We start from the raw sequence: 21,412 nt of genomic DNA, 5'->3' as shown, positions 1-21,412 counted from the left end.
TTCGTAGATGAAACATTTCAATGCCTTAGAGATAGGTTCAATTCATCTATAAGAATGATTCTGGATCAATTCCATTGAGAGTTTGTCAAATTTTATCGCGTTATTAATCGTGATGGTTACCAGTCCAAATTCGTAGATCAAAAATTTCAATGACATAGGGATAGGTTCAATTCATCTATAGGAATGATTCTGGATGAATTTCATTGTGAGTTTTTCAAAGTTGATCGCGCTTTTTATTCGCGATGGTTACCAGTCCAAATTCAATGAACAAACATTTCTGTCACTTTGAAGTGATTTTCTATTCATCCATTGGGACTGGGAGGGTAAATTTTCATTTTTGAATGTCAACGGCCATATCACGTAGAACGCACCTGGTCTCGTCAGCTCCCAGAAGTTAAGTTACGTCGAGTCCCGTTAGTACTTGGAAGGGTGACCGCTTGGGAATACGGGATGTTGTTGGCGATGGATAGTTTGTTTTCAATAACAAATTTCTTGACATTTTTTTTCAATCACGATGGTTACCAGTCCAATTTCGTAGATGAAACATTTCAATGCCTTAGAGATAGGTTCAATTCATCTATAAGAATGATTCTGGATCAATTCCATTGAGAGTTTGTCAAATTTTATCGCGTTTTTTAATCGCAATGGTTACCAGTCCAAATTCGTAGATCAAAAATTTCAATGACATAGGGATAGGTTCAATTCATCTATAGGAATGATTCTGGATGAATTTCATTGCGAGATTTTCAAAGTTGATCGCGCTTTTTATTTGCGATGGTTACCAGTCCAAATTCAAAGAACAAACATTTCTGTCACTTTGAAGTGATTTTCTATTCATCCATTGGGACTGGGAGGGTAAATTTTCATTTTTGAATGTCAACGGCCATATCACGTAGAACGCACCTGGTCTCGTCAGCTCCCAGAAGTTAAGTTACGTCGAGTCCCGTTAGTACTTGGAAGGGTGACCGCTTGGGAATACGGGATGTTGTTGGCGATGGATAGTTTGTTTTCAATAACAAAATTCTTGACATTTTTTTTCAATCACGATGGTTACCAGTCCAATTTCGTAGATGAAACATTTCAATGCCTTAGAGATAGGTTCAATTCATCTATAAGAATGATTCTGGATCAATTCCATTGAGAGTTTGTCAAATTTTATCGCGTTTTTTAATCGCAATGGTTACCAGTCCAAATTCGTAGATCAAAAATTTCAATGACATAGGGATAGGTTCAATTCATCTATAGGAATGATTCTGGATGAATTTCATTGCGAGATTTTCAAAGTTGATCGCGCTTTTTATTCGCGATGGTTACCAGTCCAAATTCAATGAACAAACATTTCTGTCACTTTGAAGTGATTTTCTATTCATCCATTGGGACTGGGAGGGTAAATTTTAATTTTTGAATGTCAACGGCCATATCACGTAGAACGCACCTGGTCTCGTCAGCTCCCAGAAGTTAAGTTACGTCGAGTCCCGTTAGTACTTGGAAGGGTGACCGCTTGGGAATACGGGATGTCGTTGGCGATGGATAGTTTGTTTTCAATAACAAATTTCTTGACATTTTTTTTCAATCACGATGGTTACCAGTCCAATTTCGTAGATGAAACATTTCAATGCCTTAGAGATAGGTTCAATTCATCTATAAGAATGATTCTGGATCAATTCCATTGAGAGTTTGTCAAATTTTATCGCGTTATTAATCGTGATGGTTACCAGTCCAAATTCGTAGATCAAAAATTTCAATGACATAGGGATAGGTTCAATTCATCTATAGGAATGATTCTGGATGAATTTCATTGCGAGATTTTCAAAGTTGATCGCGCTTTTTATTTGCGATGGTTACCAGTCCAAATTCAAAGAACAAACATTTCTGTCACTTTGAAGTGATTTTCTATTCATCCATTGGGACTGGGAGGGTAAATTTTCATTTTTGAATGTCAACGGCCATATCACGTAGAACGCACCTGGTCTCGTCAGCTCCCAGAAGTTAAGTTACGTCGAGTCCCGTTAGTACTTGGAAGGGTGACCGCTTGGGAATACGGGATGTCGTTGGCGATGGATAGTTTGTTTTCAATAACAAATTTCTTGAAATTTTTTTTCAATCACGATGGTTACCAGTCCAATTTCGTAGATGAAACATTTCAATGCCTTAGAGATAGGTTCAATTCATCTATAAGAATGATTCTGGATCAATTCCATTGAGAGTTTGTCAAATTTTATCGCGTTATTAATCGTGATGGTTACCAGTCCAAATTCGTAGATCAAAAATTTCAATGACATAGGGATAGGTTCAATTCATCTATAGGAATGATTCTGGATGAATTTCATTGCGAGTTTTTCAAAGTTGATCGCGCTTTTTATTCGCGATGGTTACCAGTCCAAATTCAATGAACAAACATTTCTGTCACTTTGAAGTGATTTTCTATTCATCCATTGGGACTGGGAGGGTAAATTTTCATTTTTGAATGTCAACGGCCATATCACGTAGAACGCACCTGGTCTCGTCAGCTCCCAGAAGTTAAGTTACGTCGAGTCCCGTTAGTACTTGGAAGGGTGACCGCTTGGGAATACGGGATGTTGTTGGCGATGGATAGTTTGTTTTCAATAACAAATTTCTTGACATTTTTTTTCAATCACGATGGTTACCAGTCCAATTTCGTAGATGAAACATTTCAATGCCTTAGAGATAGGTTCAATTCATCTATAAGAATGATTCTGGATCAATTCCATTGAGAGTTTGTCAAATTTTATCGCGTTTTTTAATCGCAATGGTTACCAGTCCAAATTCGTAGATCAAAAATTTCAATGACATAGGGATAGGTTCAATTCATCTATAGGAATGATTCTGGATGAATTTCATTGCGAGATTTTCAAAGTTGATCGCGCTTTTTATTTGCGATGGTTACCAGTCCAAATTCAAAGAACAAACATTTCTGTCACTTTGAAGTGATTTTCTATTCATCCATTGGGACTGGGAGGGTAAATTTTCATTTTTGAATGTCAACGGCCATATCACGTAGAACGCACCTGGTCTCGTCAGCTCCCAGAAGTTAAGTTACGTCGAGTCCCGTTAGTACTTGGAAGGGTGACCGCTTGGGAATACGGGATGTTGTTGGCGATGGATAGTTTGTTTTCAATAACAAAATTCTTGACATTTTTTTTCAATCACGATGGTTACCAGTCCAATTTCGTAGATGAAACATTTCAATGCCTTAGAGATAGGTTCAATTCATCTATAAGAATGATTCTGGATCAATTCCATTGAGAGTTTGTCAAATTTTATCGCGTTTTTTAATCGCAATGGTTACCAGTCCAAATTCGTAGATCAAAAATTTCAATGACATAGGGATAGGTTCAATTCATCTATAGGAATGATTCTGGATGAATTTCATTGCGAGTTTTTCAAAGTTGATCGCGCTTTTTATTCGCGATGGTTACCAGTCCAAATTCAATGAACAAACATTTCTGTCACTTTGAAGTGATTTTCTATTCATCCATTGGGACTGGGAGGGTAAATTTTCATTTTTGAATGTCAACGGCCATATCACGTAGAACGCACCTGGTCTCGTCAGCTCCCAGAAGTTAAGTTACGTCGAGTCCCGTTAGTACTTGGAAGGGTGACCGCTTGGGAATACGGGATGTTGTTGGCGATGGATAGTTTGTTTTCAATAACAAATTTCTTGACATTTTTTTTCAATCACGATGGTTACCAGTCCAATTTCGTAGATGAAACATTTCAATGCCTTAGAGATAGGTTCAATTCATCTATAAGAATGATTCTGGATCAATTCCATTGAGAGTTTGTCAAATTTTATCGCGTTTTTTAATCGCAATGGTTACCAGTCCAAATTCGTAGATCAAAAATTTCAATGACATAGGGATAGGTTCAATTCATCTATAGGAATGATTCTGGATGAATTTCATTGCGAGATTTTCAAAGTTGATCGCGCTTTTTATTTGCGATGGTTACCAGTCCAAATTCAAAGAACAAACATTTCTGTCACTTTGAAGTGATTTTCTATTCATCCATTGGGACTGGGAGGGTAAATTTTCATTTTTGAATGTCAACGGCCATATCACGTAGAACGCACCTGGTCTCGTCAGCTCCCAGAAGTTAAGTTACGTCGAGTCCCGTTAGTACTTGGAAGGGTGACCGCTTGGGAATACGGGATGTTGTTGGCGATGGATAGTTTGTTTTCAATAACAAAATTCTTGACATTTTTTTTCAATCACGATGGTTACCAGTCCAATTTCGTAGATGAAACATTTCAATGCCTTAGAGATAGGTTCAATTCATCTATAAGAATGATTCTGGATCAATTCCATTGAGAGTTTGTCAAATTTTATCGCGTTTTTTAATCGCAATGGTTACCAGTCCAAATTCGTAGATCAAAAATTTCAATGACATAGGGATAGGTTCAATTCATCTATAGGAATGATTCTGGATGAATTTCATTGCGAGATTTTCAAAGTTGATCGCGCTTTTTATTTGCGATGGTTACCAGTCCAAATTCAAAGAACAAACATTTCTGTCACTTTGAAGTGATTTTCTATTCATCCATTGGGACTGGGAGGGTAAATTTTCATTTTTGAATGTCAACGGCCATATCACGTAGAACGCACCTGGTCTCGTCAGCTCCCAGAAGTTAAGTTACGTCGAGTCCCGTTAGTACTTGGAAGGGTGACCGCTTGGGAATACGGGATGTCGTTGGCGATGGATAGTTTGTTTTCAATAACAAATTTCTTGAAATTTTTTTTCAATCACGATGGTTACCAGTCCAATTTCGTAGATGAAACATTTCAATGCCTTAGAGATAGGTTCAATTCATCTATAAGAATGATTCTGGATCAATTCCATTGAGAGTTTGTCAAATTTTATCGCGTTATTAATCGTGATGGTTACCAGTCCAAATTCGTAGATCAAAAATTTCAATGACATAGGGATAGGTTCAATTCATCTATAGGAATGATTCTGGATGAATTTCATTGCGAGTTTTTCAAAGTTGATCGCGCTTTTTATTCGCGATGGTTACCAGTCCAAATTCAATGAACAAACATTTCTGTCACTTTGAAGTGATTTTCTATTCATCCATTGGGACTGGGAGGGTAAATTTTCATTTTTGAATGTCAACGGCCATATCACGTAGAACGCACCTGGTCTCGTCAGCTCCCAGAAGTTAAGTTACGTCGAGTCCCGTTAGTACTTGGAAGGGTGACCGCTTGGGAATACGGGATGTTGTTGGCGATGGATAGTTTGTTTTCAATAACAGATTTCTTGACATTTTTTTTCAATCACGATGGTTACCAGTCCAATTTCGTAGATGAAACATTTCAATGCCTTAGAGATAGGTTCAATTCATCTATAAGAATGATTCTGGATCAATTCCATTGAGAGTTTGTCAAATTTTATCGCGTTTTTTAATCGCAATGGTTACCAGTCCAAATTCGTAGATCAAAAATTTCAATGACATAGGGATAGGTTCAATTCATCTATAGGAATGATTCTGGATGAATTTCATTGCGAGATTTTCAAAGTTGATCGCGCTTTTTATTTGCGATGGTTACCAGTCCAAATTCAAAGAACAAACATTTCTGTCACTTTGAAGTGATTTTCTATTCATCCATTGGGACTGGGAGGGTAAATTTTCATTTTTGAATGTCAACGGCCATATCACGTAGAACGCACCTGGTCTCGTCAGCTCCCAGAAGTTAAGTTACGTCGAGTCCCGTTAGTACTTGGAAGGGTGTCCGCTTGGGAATACGGGATGTTGTTGGCGATGGATAGTTTGTTTTCAATAACAAAATTCTTGACATTTTTTTTCAATCACGATGGTTACCAGTCCAATTTCGTAGATGAAACATTTCAATGCCTTAGAGATAGGTTCAATTCATCTATAAGAATGATTCTGGATCAATTCCATTGAGAGTTTGTCAAATTTTATCGCGTTTTTTAATCGCAATGGTTACCAGTCCAAATTCGTAGATCAAAAATTTCAATGACATAGGGATAGGTTCAATTCATCTATAGGAATGATTCTGGATGAATTTCATTGCGAGATTTTCAAAGTTGATCGCGCTTTTTATTTGCGATGGTTACCAGTCCAAATTCAAAGAACAAACATTTCTGTCACTTTGAAGTGATTTTCTATTCATCCATTGGGACTGGGAGGGTAAATTTTCATTTTTGAATGTCAACGGCCATATCACGTAGAACGCACCTGGTCTCGTCAGCTCCCAGAAGTTAAGTTACGTCGAGTCCCGTTAGTACTTGGAAGGGTGACCGCTTGGGAATACGGGATGTCGTTGGCGATGGATAGTTTGTTTTCAATAACAAATTTCTTGAAATTTTTTTTCAATCACGATGGTTACCAGTCCAATTTCGTAGATGAAACATTTCAATGCCTTAGAGATAGGTTCAATTCATCTATAAGAATGATTCTGGATCAATTCCATTGAGAGTTTGTCAAATTTTATCGCGTTATTAATCGTGATGGTTACCAGTCCAAATTCGTAGATCAAAAATTTCAATGACATAGGGATAGGTTCAATTCATCTATAGGAATGATTCTGGATGAATTTCATTGCGAGTTTTTCAAAGTTGATCGCGCTTTTTATTCGCGATGGTTACCAGTCCAAATTCAATGAACAAACATTTCTGTCACTTTGAAGTGATTTTCTATTCATCCATTGGGACTGGGAGGGTAAATTTTCATTTTTGAATGTCAACGGCCATATCACGTAGAACGCACCTGGTCTCGTCAGCTCCCAGAAGTTAAGTTACGTCGAGTCCCGTTAGTACTTGGAAGGGTGACCGCTTGGGAATACGGGATGTTGTTGGCGATGGATAGTTTGTTTTCAATAACAAATTTCTTGACATTTTTTTTCAATCACGATGGTTACCAGTCCAATTTCGTAGATGAAACATTTCAATGCCTTAGAGATAGGTTCAATTCATCTATAAGAATGATTCTGGATCAATTCCATTGAGAGTTTGTCAAATTTTATCGCGTTTTTTAATCGCAATGGTTACCAGTCCAAATTCGTAGATCAAAAATTTCAATGACATAGGGATAGGTTCAATTCATCTATAGGAATGATTCTGGATGAATTTCATTGCGAGATTTTCAAAGTTGATCGCGCTTTTTATTTGCGATGGTTACCAGTCCAAATTCAAAGAACAAACATTTCTGTCACTTTGAAGTGATTTTCTATTCATCCATTGGGACTGGGAGGGTAAATTTTCATTTTTGAATGTCAACGGCCATATCACGTAGAACGCACCTGGTCTCGTCAGCTCCCAGAAGTTAAGTTACGTCGAGTCCCGTTAGTACTTGGAAGGGTGACCGCTTGGGAATACGGGATGTTGTTGGCGATGGATAGTTTGTTTTCAATAACAAAATTCTTGACATTTTTTTTCAATCACGATGGTTACCAGTCCAATTTCGTAGATGAAACATTTCAATGCCTTAGAGATAGGTTCAATTCATCTATAAGAATGATTCTGGATCAATTCCATTGAGAGTTTGTCAAATTTTATCGCGTTTTTTAATCGCAATGGTTACCAGTCCAAATTCGTAGATCAAAAATTTCAATGACATAGGGATAGGTTCAATTCATCTATAGGAATGATTCTGGATGAATTTCATTGCGAGATTTTCAAAGTTGATCGCGCTTTTTATTTGCGATGGTTACCAGTCCAAATTCAAAGAACAAACATTTCTGTCACTTTGAAGTGATTTTCTATTCATCCATTGGGACTGGGAGGGTAAATTTTCATTTTTGAATGTCAACGGCCATATCACGTAGAACGCACCTGGTCTCGTCAGCTCCCAGAAGTTAAGTTACGTCGAGTCCCGTTAGTACTTGGAAGGGTGACCGCTTGGGAATACGGGATGTCGTTGGCGATGGATAGTTTGTTTTCAATAACAAATTTCTTGAAATTTTTTTTCAATCACGATGGTTACCAGTCCAATTTCGTAGATGAAACATTTCAATGCCTTAGAGATAGGTTCAATTCATCTATAAGAATGATTCTGGATCAATTCCATTGAGAGTTTGTCAAATTTTATCGCGTTATTAATCGTGATGGTTACCAGTCCAAATTCGTAGATCAAAAATTTCAATGACATAGGGATAGGTTCAATTCATCTATAGGAATGATTCTGGATGAATTTCATTGCGAGTTTTTCAAAGTTGATCGCGCTTTTTATTCGCGATGGTTACCAGTCCAAATTCAATGAACAAACATTTCTGTCACTTTGAAGTGATTTTCTATTCATCCATTGGGACTGGGAGGGTAAATTTTCATTTTTGAATGTCAACGGCCATATCACGTAGAACGCACCTGGTCTCGTCAGCTCCCAGAAGTTAAGTTACGTCGAGTCCCGTTAGTACTTGGAAGGGTGACCGCTTGGGAATACGGGATGTTGTTGGCGATGGATAGTTTGTTTTCAATAACAGATTTCTTGACATTTTTTTTCAATCACGATGGTTACCAGTCCAATTTCGTAGATGAAACATTTCAATGCCTTAGAGATAGGTTCAATTCATCTATAAGAATGATTCTGGATCAATTCCATTGAGAGTTTGTCAAATTTTATCGCGTTTTTTAATCGCAATGGTTACCAGTCCAAATTCGTAGATCAAAAATTTCAATGACATAGGGATAGGTTCAATTCATCTATAGGAATGATTCTGGATGAATTTCATTGCGAGATTTTCAAAGTTGATCGCGCTTTTTATTTGCGATGGTTACCAGTCCAAATTCAAAGAACAAACATTTCTGTCACTTTGAAGTGATTTTCTATTCATCCATTGGGACTGGGAGGGTAAATTTTCATTTTTGAATGTCAACGGCCATATCACGTAGAACGCACCTGGTCTCGTCAGCTCCCAGAAGTTAAGTTACGTCGAGTCCCGTTAGTACTTGGAAGGGTGACCGCTTGGGAATACGGGATGTTGTTGGCGATGGATAGTTTGTTTTCAATAACAAAATTCTTGACATTTTTTTTCAATCACGATGGTTACCAGTCCAATTTCGTAGATGAAACATTTCAATGCCTTAGAGATAGGTTCAATTCATCTATAAGAATGATTCTGGATCAATTCCATTGAGAGTTTGTCAAATTTTATCGCGTTTTTTAATCGCAATGGTTACCAGTCCAAATTCGTAGATCAAAAATTTCAATGACATAGGGATAGGTTCAATTCATCTATAGGAATGATTCTGGATGAATTTCATTGCGAGATTTTCAAAGTTGATCGCGCTTTTTATTTGCGATGGTTACCAGTCCAAATTCAAAGAACAAACATTTCTGTCACTTTGAAGTGATTTTCTATTCATCCATTGGGACTGGGAGGGTAAATTTTCATTTTTGAATGTCAACGGCCATATCACGTAGAACGCACCTGGTCTCGTCAGCTCCCAGAAGTTAAGTTACGTCGAGTCCCGTTAGTACTTGGAAGGGTGACCGCTTGGGAATACGGGATGTCGTTGGCGATGGATAGTTTGTTTTCAATAACAAATTTCTTGAAATTTTTTTTCAATCACGATGGTTACCAGTCCAATTTCGTAGATGAAACATTTCAATGCCTTAGAGATAGGTTCAATTCATCTATAAGAATGATTCTGGATCAATTCCATTGAGAGTTTGTCAAATTTTATCGCGTTATTAATCGTGATGGTTACCAGTCCAAATTCGTAGATCAAAAATTTCAATGACATAGGGATAGGTTCAATTCATCTATAGGAATGATTCTGGATGAATTTCATTGCGAGTTTTTCAAAGTTGATCGCGCTTTTTATTCGCGATGGTTACCAGTCCAAATTCAATGAACAAACATTTCTGTCACTTTGAAGTGATTTTCTATTCATCCATTGGGACTGGGAGGGTAAATTTTCATTTTTGAATGTCAACGGCCATATCACGTAGAACGCACCTGGTCTCGTCAGCTCCCAGAAGTTAAGTTACGTCGAGTCCCGTTAGTACTTGGAAGGGTGACCGCTTGGGAATACGGGATGTCGTTGGCGATGGATAGTTTGTTTTCAATAACAAATTTCTTGACATTTTTTTTCAATCACGATGGTTACCAGTCCAATTTGTAGATGAAACATTTCAATGCCTTAGAGATAGGTTCAATTCATCTATAAGAATGATTCTGGATCAATTCCATTGAGAGTTTGTCAAATTTTATCGCGTTATTAATCGTGATGGTTACCAGTCCAAATTCGTAGATCAAAAATTTCAATGACATAGGGATAGGTTCAATTCATCTATAAGAATGATTCTGGATGAATTTCATTGCGAGTTTTTCAAAGTTGATCGCGCTTTTTATTCGCGATGGTTACCAGTCCAAATTCAATGAACAAACATTTCTGTCACTTTGAAGTGATTTTCTATTCATCCATTGGGACTGGGAGGGTAAATTTTCATTTTTGAATGTCAACGGCCATATCACGTAGAACGCACCTGGTCTCGTCAGCTCCCAGAAGTTAAGTAACGTCGAGTCCCGTTAGTACTTGGAAGGGTGACCGCTTGGGAATACGGGATGTCGTTGGCGATGGATAGTTTGTTTTCAATAACAAATTTCTTGAAATTTTTTTTCAATCACGATGGTTACCAGTCCAATTTCGTAGATGAAACATTTCAATGCCTTAGAGATAGGTTCAATTCATCTATAAGAATGATTCTGGATCAATTCCATTGAGAGTTTGTCAAATTTTATCGCGTTTTTTAATCGCAATGGTTACCAGTCCAATTTCGTAGATGAAACATTTCAATGCCTTAGAGATAGGTTCAATTCATCTATAAGAATGATTCTGGATCAATTCCATTGAGAGTTTGTCAAATTTTATCGCGTTATTAATCGTGATGGTTACCAGTCCAAATTCGTAGATCAAAAATTTCAATGACATAGGGATAGGTTCAATTCATCTATAGGAATGATTCTGGATGAATTTCATTGCGAGTTTTTCAAAGTTGATCGCGCTTTTTATTCGCGATGGTTACCAGTCAAAATTCAATGAACAAACATTTCTGTCACTTTGAAGTGATTTTCTATTCATCCATTGGGACTGGGAGGGTAAATTTTCATTTTTGAATGTCAACGGCCATATCACGTAGAACGCACCTGGTCTCGTCAGCTCCCAGAAGTTAAGTTACGTCGAGTCCCGTTAGTACTTGGAAGGGTGACCGCTTGGGAATACGGGATGTTGTTGGCGATGGATAGTTTGTTTTCAATAACAAATTTCTTGAAATTTTTTTTCAATCACGATGGTTACCAGTCCAATTTCGTAGATGAAACATTTCAATGCCTTAGAGATAGGTTCAATTCATCTATAAGAATGATTCTGGATCAATTCCATTGAGAGTTTGTCAAATTTTATCGCGTTTTTTAATCGCAATGGTTACCAGTCCAAATTCGTAGATCAAAAATTTCAATGACATAGGGATAGGTTCAATTCATCTATAAGAATGATTCTGGATGAATTTCATTGCGAGTTTTTCAAAGTTGATCGCGCTTTTTATTCGCGATGGTTACCAGTCCAAATTCAATGAACAAACATTTCTGTCACTTTGAAGTGATTTTCTATTCATCCATTGGGACTGGGAGGGTAAATTTTCATTTTTGAATGTCAACGGCCATATCACGTAGAACGCACCTGGTCTCGTCAGCTCCCAGAAGTTAAGTAACGTCGAGTCCCGTTAGTACTTGGAAGGGTGACCGCTTGGGAATACGGGATGTCGTTGGCGATGGATAGTTTGTTTTCAATAACAAATTTCTTGAAATTTTTTTTCAATCACGATGGTTACCAGTCCAATTTCGTAGATGAAACATTTCAATGCCTTAGAGATAGGTTCAATTCATCTATAAGAATGATTCTGGATCAATTCCATTGAGAGTTTGTCAAATTTTATCGCGTTTTTTAATCGCAATGGTTACCAGTCCAATTTCGTAGATGAAACATTTCAATGCCTTAGAGATAGGTTCAATTCATCTATAAGAATGATTCTGGATCAATTCCATTGAGAGTTTGTCAAATTTTATCGCGTTATTAATCGTGATGGTTACCAGTCCAAATTCGTAGATCAAAAATTTCAATGACATAGGGATAGGTTCAATTCATCTATAGGAATGATTCTGGATGAATTTCTTTGCGAGTTTTTCAAAGTTGATCGCGCTTTTTATTCGCGATGGTTACCAGTCCAAATTCAATGAACAAACATTTCTGTCACTTTGAAGTGATTTTCTATTCATCCATTGGGACTGGGAGGGTAAATTTTCATTTTTGAATGTCAACGGCCATATCACGTAGAACGCACCTGGTCTCGTCAGCTCCCAGAAGTTAAGTTACGTCGAGTCCCGTTAGTACTTGGAAGGGTGACCGCTTGGGAATACGGGATGTCGTTGGCGATGGATAGTTTGTTTTCAATAACAAATTTCTTGAAATTTTTTTTCAATCACGATGGTTACCAGTCCAATTTCGTAGATGAAACATTTCAATGCCTTAGAGATAGGTTCAATTCATCTATAAGAATGATTCTGGATCAATTCCATTGAGAGTTTGTCAAATTTTATCGCGTTATTAATCGTGATGGTTACCAGTCCAAATTCGTAGATCAAAAATTTCAATGACATAGGGATAGGTTCAATTCATCTATAGGAATGATTCTGGATGAATTTCATTGTGAGTTTTTCAAAGTTGATCGCGCTTTTTATTCGCGATGGTTACCAGTCCAAATTCAATGAACAAACATTTCTGTCACTTTGAAGTGATTTTCTATTCATCCATTGGGACTGGGAGGGTAAATTTTCATTTTTGAATGTCAACGGCCATATCACGTAGAACGCACCTGGTCTCGTCAGCTCCCAGAAGTTAAGTTACGTCGAGTCCCGTTAGTACTTGGAAGGGTGACCGCTTGGGAATACGGGATGTCGTTGGCGATGGATAGTTTGTTTTCAATAACAAATTTCTTGAAATTTTTTTTCAATCACGATGGTTACCAGTCCAATTTCGTAGATGAAACATTTCAATGCCTTAGAGATAGGTTCAATTCATCTATAAGAATGATTCTGGATCAATTCCATTGAGAGTTTGTCAAATTTTATCGCGTTATTAATCGTGATGGTTACCAGTCCAAATTCGTAGATCAAAAATTTCAATGACATAGGGATAGGTTCAATTCATCTATAGGAATGATTCTGGATGAATTTCATTGCGAGTTTTTCAAAGTTGATCGCGCTTTTTATTCGCGATGGTTACCAGTCCAAATTCAATGAACAAACATTTCTGTCACTTTGAAGTGATTTTCTATTCATCCATTGGGACTGGGAGGGTAAATTTTCATTTTTGAATGTCAACGGCCATATCACGTAGAACGCACCTGGTCTCGTCAGCTCCCAGAAGTTAAGTAACGTCGAGTCCCGTTAGTACTTGGAAGGGTGACCGCTTGGGAATACGGGATGTCGTTGGCGATGGATAGTTTGTTTTCAATAACAAATTTCTTGAAATTTTTTTTCAATCACGATGGTTACCAGTCCAATTTGTAGATGAAACATTTCAATGCCTTAGAGATAGGTTCAATTCATCTATAAGAATGATTCTGGATCAATTCCATTGAGAGTTTGTCAAATTTTATCGCGTTATTAATCGTGATGGTTACCAGTCCAAATTCGTAGATCAAAAATTTCAATGACATAGGGATAGGTTCAATTCATCTATAGGAATGATTCTGGATGAATTTCATTGCGAGTTTTTCAAAGTTGATCGCGCTTTTTATTCGCGATGGTTACCAGTCCAAATTCAATGAACAAACATTTCTGTCACTTTGAAGTGATTTTCTATTCATCCATTGGGACTGGGAGGGTAAATTTTCATTTTTGAATGTCAACGGCCATATCACGTAGAACGCACCTGGTCTCGTCAGCTCCCAGAAGTTAAGTTACGTCGAGTCCCGTTAGTACTTGGAAGGGTGACCGCTTGGGAATACGGGATGTCGTTGGCGATGGATAGTTTGTTTTCAATAACAAATTTCTTGACATTTTTTTTCAATCACGATGGTTACCAGTCCAATTTCGTAGATGAAACATTTCAATGCCTTAGAGATAGGTTCAATTCATCTATAAGAATGATTCTGGATCAATTCCATTGAGAGTTTGTCAAATTTTATCGCGTTTTTTAATCGCAATGGTTACCAGTCCAATTTCGTAGATGAAACATTTCAATGCCTTAGAGATAGGTTCAATTCATCTATAAGAATGATTCTGGATCAATTCCATTGAGAGTTTGTCAAATTTTATCGCGTTATTAATCGTGATGGTTACCAGTCCAAATTCGTAGATCAAAAATTTCAATGACATAGGGATAGGTTCAATTCATCTATAGGAATGATTCTGGATGAATTTCATTGCGAGTTTTTCAAAGTTGATCGCGCTTTTTATTCGCGATGGTTACCAGTCAAAATTCAATGAACAAACATTTCTGTCACTTTGAAGTGATTTTCTATTCATCCATTGGGACTGGGAGGGTAAATTTTCATTTTTGAATGTCAACGGCCATATCACGTAGAACGCACCTGGTCTCGTCAGCTCCCAGAAGTTAAGTTACGTCGAGTCCCGTTAGTACTTGGAAGGGTGACCGCTTGGGAATACGGGATGTCGTTGGCGATGGATAGTTTGTTTTCAATAACAAATTTCTTGAAATTTTTTTTCAATCACGATGGTTACCAGTCCAATTTCGTAGATGAAACATTTCAATGCCTTAGAGATAGGTTCAATTCATCTATAAGAATGATTCTGGATCAATTCCATTGAGAGTTTGTCAAATTTTATCGCGTTATTAATCGTGATGGTTACCAGTCCAAATTCGTAGATCAAAAATTTCAATGACATAGGGATAGGTTCAATTCATCTATAGGAATGATTCTGGATGAATTTCATTGTGAGTTTTTCAAAGTTGATCGCGCTTTTTATTCGCGATGGTTACCAGTCCAAATTCAATGAACAAACATTTCTGTCACTTTGAAGTGATTTTCTATTCATCCATTGGGACTGGGAGGGTAAATTTTCATTTTTGAATGTCAACGGCCATATCACGTAGAACGCACCTGGTCTCGTCAGCTCCCAGAAGTTAAGTTACGTCGAGTCCCGTTAGTACTTGGAAGGGTGACCGCTTGGGAATACGGGATGTTGTTGGCGATGGATAGTTTGTTTTCAATAACAAATTTCTTGACATTTTTTTTCAATCACGATGGTTACCAGTCCAATTTCGTAGATGAAACATTTCAATGCCTTAGAGATAGGTTCAATTCATCTATAAGAATGATTCTGGATCAATTCCATTGAGAGTTTGTCAAATTTTATCGCGTTTTTTAATCGCAATGGTTACCAGTCCAATTTCGTAGATGAAACATTTCAATGCCTTAGAGATAGGTTCAATTCATCTATAAGAATGATTCTGGATCAATTCCATTGAGAGTTTGTCAAATTTTATCGCGTTATTAATCGTGATGGTTACCAGTCCAAATTCGTAGATCAAAAATTTCAATGACATAGGGATAGGTTCAATTCATCTATAGGAATGATTCTGGATGAATTTCATTGCGAGTTTTTCAAAGTTGATCGCGCTTTTTATTCGCGATGGTTACCAGTCCAAATTCAATGAACAAACATTTCTGTCACTTTGAAGTGATTTTCTATTCATCCATTGGGACTGGGAGGGTAAATTTTCATTTTTGAATGTCAACGGCCATATCACGTAGAACGCACCTGGTCTCGTCAGCTCCCAGAAGTTAAGTTATGTCGAGTCCCGTTAGTACTTGGAAGGGTGACCGCTTGGGAATATTGGATGTCGTTGGCGATGGATAGTTTGTTTTCAATAACAAATTTCTTGACATTTTTTTTCAATCACGATGGTTACCAGTCCAATTTCGTAGATGAAACATTTCAATGCCTTAGAGATAGGTTCAATTCATCTATAAGAATGATTCTGGATCAATTCCATTGAGAGTTTGTCAAATTTTATCGCGTTTTTTAATCGCAATGGTTACCAGTCCAAATTCGTAGATCAAAAATTTCAATGACATAGGGATAGGTTCAATTCATCTATAGGAATGATTCTGGATGAATTTCATTGCGAGATTTTCAAAGTTGATCGCGCTTTTTATTTGCGATGGTTACCAGTCCAAATTCAAAGAACAAACATTTCTGTCACTTTGAAGTGATTTTCTATTCATCCATTGGGATTGGGAGGGTAAATTTTCATTTTTGAATGTCAACGGCCATATCACGTAGAACGCACCTGGTCTCGTCAGCTCCCAGAAGTTAAGTTACGTCGAGTCCCGTTAGTACTTGGAAGGGTGACCGCTTGGGAATACGGGATGTCGTTGGCGATGGATAGTTTGTTTTCAATAACAAATTTCTTGACATTTTTTTTCAATCACGATGGTTACCAGTCCAATTTCGTAGATGAAACATTTCAATGCCTTAGAGATAGGTTCAATTCATCTATAAGAATGATTCTGGATCAATTCCATTGAGAGTTTGTCAAATTTTATCGCGTTATTAATCGTGATGGTTACCAGTCCAAATTCGTAGATCAAAAATTTCAATGACATAGGGATAGGTTCAATTCATCTATAGGAATGATTCTGGATGAATTTCATTGCGAGTTTTTCAAAGTTGATCGCGCTTTTTATTCGCGATGGTTACCAGTCCAAATTCAATGAACAAACATTTCTGTCACTTTGAAGTGATTTTCTATTCATCCATTGGGACTGGGAGGGTAAATTTTCATTTTTGAATGTCAACGGCCATATCACGTAGAACGCACCTGGTCTCGTCAGCTCCCAGAAGTTAAGTTATGTCGAGTCCCGTTAGTACTTGGAAGGGTGACCGCTTGGGAATATTGGATGTCGTTGGCGATGGATAGTTTGTTTTCAATAACAAATTTCTTGACATTTTTTTTCAATCACGATGGTTACCAGTCCAATTTCGTAGATGAAACATTTCAATGCCTTAGAGATAGGTTCAATTCATCTATAAGAATGATTCTGGATCAATTCCATTGAGAGTTTGTCAAATTTTATCGCGTTTTTTAATCGCAATGGTTACCAGTCCAAATTCGTAGATCAAAAATTTCAATGACATAGGGATAGGTTCAATTCATCTATAGGAATGATTCTGGATGAATTTCATTGCGAGATTTTCAAAGTTGATCGCGCTTTTTATTTGCGATGGTTACCAGTCCAAATTCAAAGAACAAACATTTCTGTCACTTTGAAGTGATTTTCTATTCATCCATTGGGATTGGGAGGGTAAATTTTCATTTTTGAATGTCAACGGCCATATCACGTAGAACGCACCTGGTCTCGTCAGCTCCCAGAAGTTAAGTTACGTCGAGTCCCGTTAGTACTTGGAAGGGTGACCGCTTGGGAATACGGGATGTCGTTGGCGATGGATAGTTTGTTTTCAATAACAAATTTCTTGACATTTTTTTTCAATCACGATGGTTACCAGTCCAATTTCGTAGATGAAACATTTCAATGCCTTAGAGATAGGTTCAATTCATCTATAAGAATGATTCTGGATCAATTCCATTGAGAGTTTGTCAAATTTTATCGCGTTATTAATCGTGATGGTTACCAGTCCAAATTCGTAGATCAAAAATTTCAATGACATAGGGATAGGTTCAATTCATCTATAGGAATGATTCTGGATGAATTTCATTGCGAGTTTTTCAAAGTTGATCGCGCTTTTTATTCGCGATGGTTACCAGTCCAAATTCAATGAACAAACATTTCTGTCACTTTGAAGTGATTTTCTATTCGTCCATTGGGACTGGGAGGGTAAATTTTCATTTTTGAATGTCAACGGCCATATCACGTAGAACGCACCTGGTCTCGTCAGCTCCCAGAAGTTAAGTTACGTCGAGTCCCGTTAGTACTTGGAAGGGTGACCGCTTGGGAATACGGGATGTCGTTGGCGATGGATAGTTTGTTTTCAATAACAAATTTCTTGACATTTTTTTTCAATCACGATGGTTACCAGTCCAATTTCGTAGATGAAACATTTCAATGCCTTAGAGATAGGTTCAATTCATCTATAAGAATGATTCTGGATCAATTCCATTGAGAGTTTGTCAAATTTTATCGCGTTTTTTAATCGCAATGGTTACCAGTCCAAATTCGTAGATCAAAAATTTCAATGACATAGGGATAGGTTCAATTCATCTATAGGAATGATTCTGGATGAATTTCATTGCGAGATTTTCAAAGTTGATCGCGCTTTTTATTTGCGATGGTTACCAGTCCAAATTCAATGAACAAACATTTCTGTCACTTTGAAGTGATTTTCTATTCATCCATTGGGAATGGGAGGGTTAATTTTCATTTTTGAATGTCAACGGCCATATCACGTAGAACGCACCTGGTCTCGTCAGCTCCCAGAAGTTAAGTTACGTCGAGTCCCGTTAGTACTTGGAAGGGTGACCGCTTTGGAATACGGGATGTCGTTGGCGATGGATAGTTTGTTTTCAATAACAAATTTCTTGACATTCTTTTTCAATCACGATGGTTACCAGTCCAATTTCGTAGATGAAACATTTCAATGCCTTAGAGATAGGTTCAATTCATCTATAAGAATGATTCTGGATCAATTCCATTGAGAGTTTGTCAAATTTTATCGCGTTATTAATCGTGATGGTTACCAGTCCAAATTCGTAGATCAAAAATTTCAATGACATAGGGATAGGTTCAATTCATCTATAGGAATGATTCTGGATGAATTTCATTGCGAGTTTTTCAAAGTTGATCGCGCTTTTTATTCGCGATGGTTACCAGTCCAAATTCAATGAACAAACATTTCTGTCACTTTGAAGTGATTTTCTATTCATCCATTGGGACTGGGAGGGTAAATTTTCATTTTTGAATGTCAACGGCCATATCACGTAGAACGCACCTGGTCTCGTCAGCTCCCAGAAGTTTAGTTACGTCCGTTAGTACTTGGAAGGGTGACCGCTTGGGAATACGGGATGTCGTTGGCGATGGATAGTTTGTTTTCAATAACAAATTTCTTGACATTTTTTTTCAATCACGATGGTTACCAGTCCAATTTCGTAGATGAAACATTTCAATGCCTTAGAGATAGGTTCAATTCATCTATAAGAATGATTCTGGATCAATTTCATTGAGAGTTTGTCAAATTTTATCGCGTTTTTTAATCGTGATGGTTACCAGTCCAAATTCGTAGATCAAAAATTTCAATGACATAGGGATAGGTTCAATTCATCTATAGGAATGATTCTGGATGAATTTCATTGCGAGTTTTTCAAAGTTGATCGCGCTTTTTATTCGCGATGGTTACCAGTCAAAATTCAATGAACAAACATTTCTGTCACTTTGAAGTGATTTTCTATTCATCCATTGGGACTGGGAGGGTAAATTTTCATTTTTGAATGTCAACGGCCATATCACGTAGAACGCACCTGGTCTCGTCAGCTCCCAGAAGTTAAGTTACGTCGAGTCCCGTTAGTACTTGGAAGGGTGACCGCTTGGGAATACGGGATGTCGTTGGCGATGGATAGTTTGTTTTCAATAACAAATTTCTTGACATTTTTTTTCAATCACGATGGTTACCAGTCCAATTTCGTAGATGAAACATTTCAATGCCTTAGAGATAGGTTCAATTCATCTATAAGAATGATTCTGGATCAATTCCATTGAGAGTTTGTCAAATTTTATCGCGTTATTAATCGTGATGGTTACCAGTCCAAATTCGTAGATCAAAAATTTCAATGACATAGGGATAGATTCAATTCATCTATAGGAATGATTCTGGATGAATTTCATTGCGAGTTTTTCAAAGTTGATCGCGCTTTTTATTCGCGATGGTTACCAGTCAAAATTCAATGAACAAACATTTCTGTCACTTTGAAGTGATTTTCTATTCATCCATTGGGACTGGGAGGGTAAATTTTCATTTTTGAATGTCAACGGCCATATCACGTAGAACGCACTTGGTCTCGTCAGCTCCCAGAAGTTAAGTTACGTCGAGTCCCGTTAGTACTTGGAAGGGTGACCGCTTGGGAATACGGGATGTCGTTGGCGATGGATAGTTTGTTTTCAATAACAAATTTCTTGACATTTTTTTTCAATCACGATGGTTACCAGTCCAATTTCTTAGATGAAACATTTCAATGCCTTAGAGATAGGTTCAATTCATCTATAAGAATGATTCTGGATCAATTCCATTGAGAGTTTGTCAAATTTTATCGCGTTTTTTAATCGTGATGGTTACCAGTCCAAATTCGTAGATCAAAAATTTCAATGACATAGGGATAGGTTCAATTCATCTATAGGAATGATTCTGGATGAATTTCATTGCGAGTTTTTCAAAGTTGATCGCGCTTTTTATTCGCGATGGTTACCAGTCCAAATTCAATGAACAAACATTTCTGTCACTTTGAAGTGATTTTCTATTCATCCATTGGGACTGGGAGGGTAAATTTTCATTTTTGAATGTCAACGGCCATATCACGTAGAACGCACCTGGTCTCGTCAGCTCCCAGAAGTTAAGTAACGTCGAGTCCCGTTAGTACTTGGAAGGGTGACCGCTTGGGAATACGGGATGTCGTTGGCGATGGATAGTTTGTTTTCAATAACAAATTTCTTGACATTTTTTTTCAATCACGATGGTTACCAGTCCAATTTCATAGATGAAACATTTCAATGCCTTAGAGATAGGTTCAATTCATCTATAAGAATGATTCTGGATCAATTCCATTGAGAGTTTGTCAAATTTTATCGCGTTATTAATCGTGATGGTTACCAGTCCAAATTCGTAGATCAAAAATTTCAATGACATAGGGATAGGTTCAATTCATCAATAGGAATGATTCTGGATGAATTTCATTGCGAGTTTTTCAAAGTTGATCGCGCTTTTTATTCGCGATGGTTACCAGTCCAAATTCAATGAACAAACATTTCTGTCACTTTGAAGTGATTTTCTATTCATCCATTGGGACTGGGAGGGTAAATTTTCATTTTTGAATGTCAACGGCCATATCACGTAGAACGCACCTGGTCTCGTCAGCTCCCAGAAGTTAAGTAACGTCGAGTCCCGTTAGTACTTGGAAGGGTGACCGCTTGGGAATACGGGATGTCGTTGGCGATGGATAGTTTGTTTTCAATAACAAATTTCTTGACATTTTTTTTCAATCACGATGGTTACCAGTCCAATTTCGTAGATGAAACATTTCAATGCCTTAGAGATAGGTTCAATTCATCTATAAGAATGATTCTGGATCAATTCCATTGAGAGTTTGTCAAATTTTATCGCGTTTTTTAATCGCAATGGTTACCAGTCCAAATTCGTAGATCAAAAATTTCAATGACATAGGGATAGGTTCAATT

The 21,412-nt window shown here is 37.4% G+C and overlaps 38 pseudogenes; all 38 read left to right on the top strand.

The window, feature by feature from the left end:
* The first annotated feature begins 343 nt into the window (after nt 1-343).
* LOC124317485 lies at nt 344-462 on the top strand (annotated as a pseudogene).
* Nucleotides 463-875: 413 nt separating this feature from the next.
* LOC124317484 lies at nt 876-994 on the top strand (annotated as a pseudogene).
* Nucleotides 995-1,407: 413 nt separating this feature from the next.
* On the top strand, nt 1,408-1,526 carry LOC124317167 (annotated as a pseudogene).
* A 412-nt stretch (nt 1,527-1,938) lies between these two features.
* LOC124317166 lies at nt 1,939-2,057 on the top strand (annotated as a pseudogene).
* A 412-nt stretch (nt 2,058-2,469) lies between these two features.
* LOC124317483 lies at nt 2,470-2,588 on the top strand (annotated as a pseudogene).
* Nucleotides 2,589-3,001: 413 nt separating this feature from the next.
* Nucleotides 3,002-3,120, top strand: LOC124317482 (annotated as a pseudogene).
* A 413-nt stretch (nt 3,121-3,533) lies between these two features.
* LOC124317481 lies at nt 3,534-3,652 on the top strand (annotated as a pseudogene).
* Nucleotides 3,653-4,065: 413 nt separating this feature from the next.
* On the top strand, nt 4,066-4,184 carry LOC124317480 (annotated as a pseudogene).
* A 413-nt stretch (nt 4,185-4,597) lies between these two features.
* Nucleotides 4,598-4,716, top strand: LOC124317165 (annotated as a pseudogene).
* A 412-nt stretch (nt 4,717-5,128) lies between these two features.
* LOC124317479 lies at nt 5,129-5,247 on the top strand (annotated as a pseudogene).
* A 413-nt stretch (nt 5,248-5,660) lies between these two features.
* Nucleotides 5,661-5,779, top strand: LOC124316902 (annotated as a pseudogene).
* Nucleotides 5,780-6,192: 413 nt separating this feature from the next.
* On the top strand, nt 6,193-6,311 carry LOC124317164 (annotated as a pseudogene).
* Nucleotides 6,312-6,723: 412 nt separating this feature from the next.
* On the top strand, nt 6,724-6,842 carry LOC124317478 (annotated as a pseudogene).
* Nucleotides 6,843-7,255: 413 nt separating this feature from the next.
* Nucleotides 7,256-7,374, top strand: LOC124317476 (annotated as a pseudogene).
* Nucleotides 7,375-7,787: 413 nt separating this feature from the next.
* On the top strand, nt 7,788-7,906 carry LOC124317163 (annotated as a pseudogene).
* Nucleotides 7,907-8,318: 412 nt separating this feature from the next.
* LOC124317475 lies at nt 8,319-8,437 on the top strand (annotated as a pseudogene).
* Nucleotides 8,438-8,850: 413 nt separating this feature from the next.
* LOC124317473 lies at nt 8,851-8,969 on the top strand (annotated as a pseudogene).
* Nucleotides 8,970-9,382: 413 nt separating this feature from the next.
* Nucleotides 9,383-9,501, top strand: LOC124317162 (annotated as a pseudogene).
* A 412-nt stretch (nt 9,502-9,913) lies between these two features.
* Nucleotides 9,914-10,032, top strand: LOC124317161 (annotated as a pseudogene).
* Nucleotides 10,033-10,443: 411 nt separating this feature from the next.
* LOC124316931 lies at nt 10,444-10,562 on the top strand (annotated as a pseudogene).
* Nucleotides 10,563-11,104: 542 nt separating this feature from the next.
* Nucleotides 11,105-11,223, top strand: LOC124317472 (annotated as a pseudogene).
* Nucleotides 11,224-11,636: 413 nt separating this feature from the next.
* Nucleotides 11,637-11,755, top strand: LOC124316929 (annotated as a pseudogene).
* Nucleotides 11,756-12,297: 542 nt separating this feature from the next.
* Nucleotides 12,298-12,416, top strand: LOC124317160 (annotated as a pseudogene).
* A 412-nt stretch (nt 12,417-12,828) lies between these two features.
* On the top strand, nt 12,829-12,947 carry LOC124317158 (annotated as a pseudogene).
* Nucleotides 12,948-13,359: 412 nt separating this feature from the next.
* On the top strand, nt 13,360-13,478 carry LOC124316928 (annotated as a pseudogene).
* A 411-nt stretch (nt 13,479-13,889) lies between these two features.
* Nucleotides 13,890-14,008, top strand: LOC124317157 (annotated as a pseudogene).
* A 542-nt stretch (nt 14,009-14,550) lies between these two features.
* Nucleotides 14,551-14,669, top strand: LOC124317156 (annotated as a pseudogene).
* A 412-nt stretch (nt 14,670-15,081) lies between these two features.
* On the top strand, nt 15,082-15,200 carry LOC124317471 (annotated as a pseudogene).
* A 542-nt stretch (nt 15,201-15,742) lies between these two features.
* Nucleotides 15,743-15,861, top strand: LOC124317069 (annotated as a pseudogene).
* Nucleotides 15,862-16,274: 413 nt separating this feature from the next.
* Nucleotides 16,275-16,393, top strand: LOC124317155 (annotated as a pseudogene).
* Nucleotides 16,394-16,805: 412 nt separating this feature from the next.
* Nucleotides 16,806-16,924, top strand: LOC124317067 (annotated as a pseudogene).
* A 413-nt stretch (nt 16,925-17,337) lies between these two features.
* On the top strand, nt 17,338-17,456 carry LOC124317154 (annotated as a pseudogene).
* A 412-nt stretch (nt 17,457-17,868) lies between these two features.
* Nucleotides 17,869-17,987, top strand: LOC124317153 (annotated as a pseudogene).
* Nucleotides 17,988-18,400: 413 nt separating this feature from the next.
* Nucleotides 18,401-18,519, top strand: LOC124316893 (annotated as a pseudogene).
* A 938-nt stretch (nt 18,520-19,457) lies between these two features.
* Nucleotides 19,458-19,576, top strand: LOC124317152 (annotated as a pseudogene).
* A 412-nt stretch (nt 19,577-19,988) lies between these two features.
* LOC124317570 lies at nt 19,989-20,107 on the top strand (annotated as a pseudogene).
* Nucleotides 20,108-20,520: 413 nt separating this feature from the next.
* LOC124316927 lies at nt 20,521-20,639 on the top strand (annotated as a pseudogene).
* A 412-nt stretch (nt 20,640-21,051) lies between these two features.
* Nucleotides 21,052-21,170, top strand: LOC124316926 (annotated as a pseudogene).
* Nucleotides 21,171-21,412: the final 242 nt, after the last annotated feature.

The sequence above is a fragment of the Daphnia pulicaria genome, unplaced genomic scaffold, assembly GCF_021234035.1.
Source record: "Daphnia pulicaria isolate SC F1-1A unplaced genomic scaffold, SC_F0-13Bv2 h1tg000057l, whole genome shotgun sequence".
In the NCBI taxonomy this organism is placed as follows: domain Eukaryota; kingdom Metazoa; phylum Arthropoda; class Branchiopoda; order Diplostraca; family Daphniidae; genus Daphnia; species Daphnia pulicaria.
This window is presented reverse-complemented; position numbering and strand designations above follow the sequence as displayed.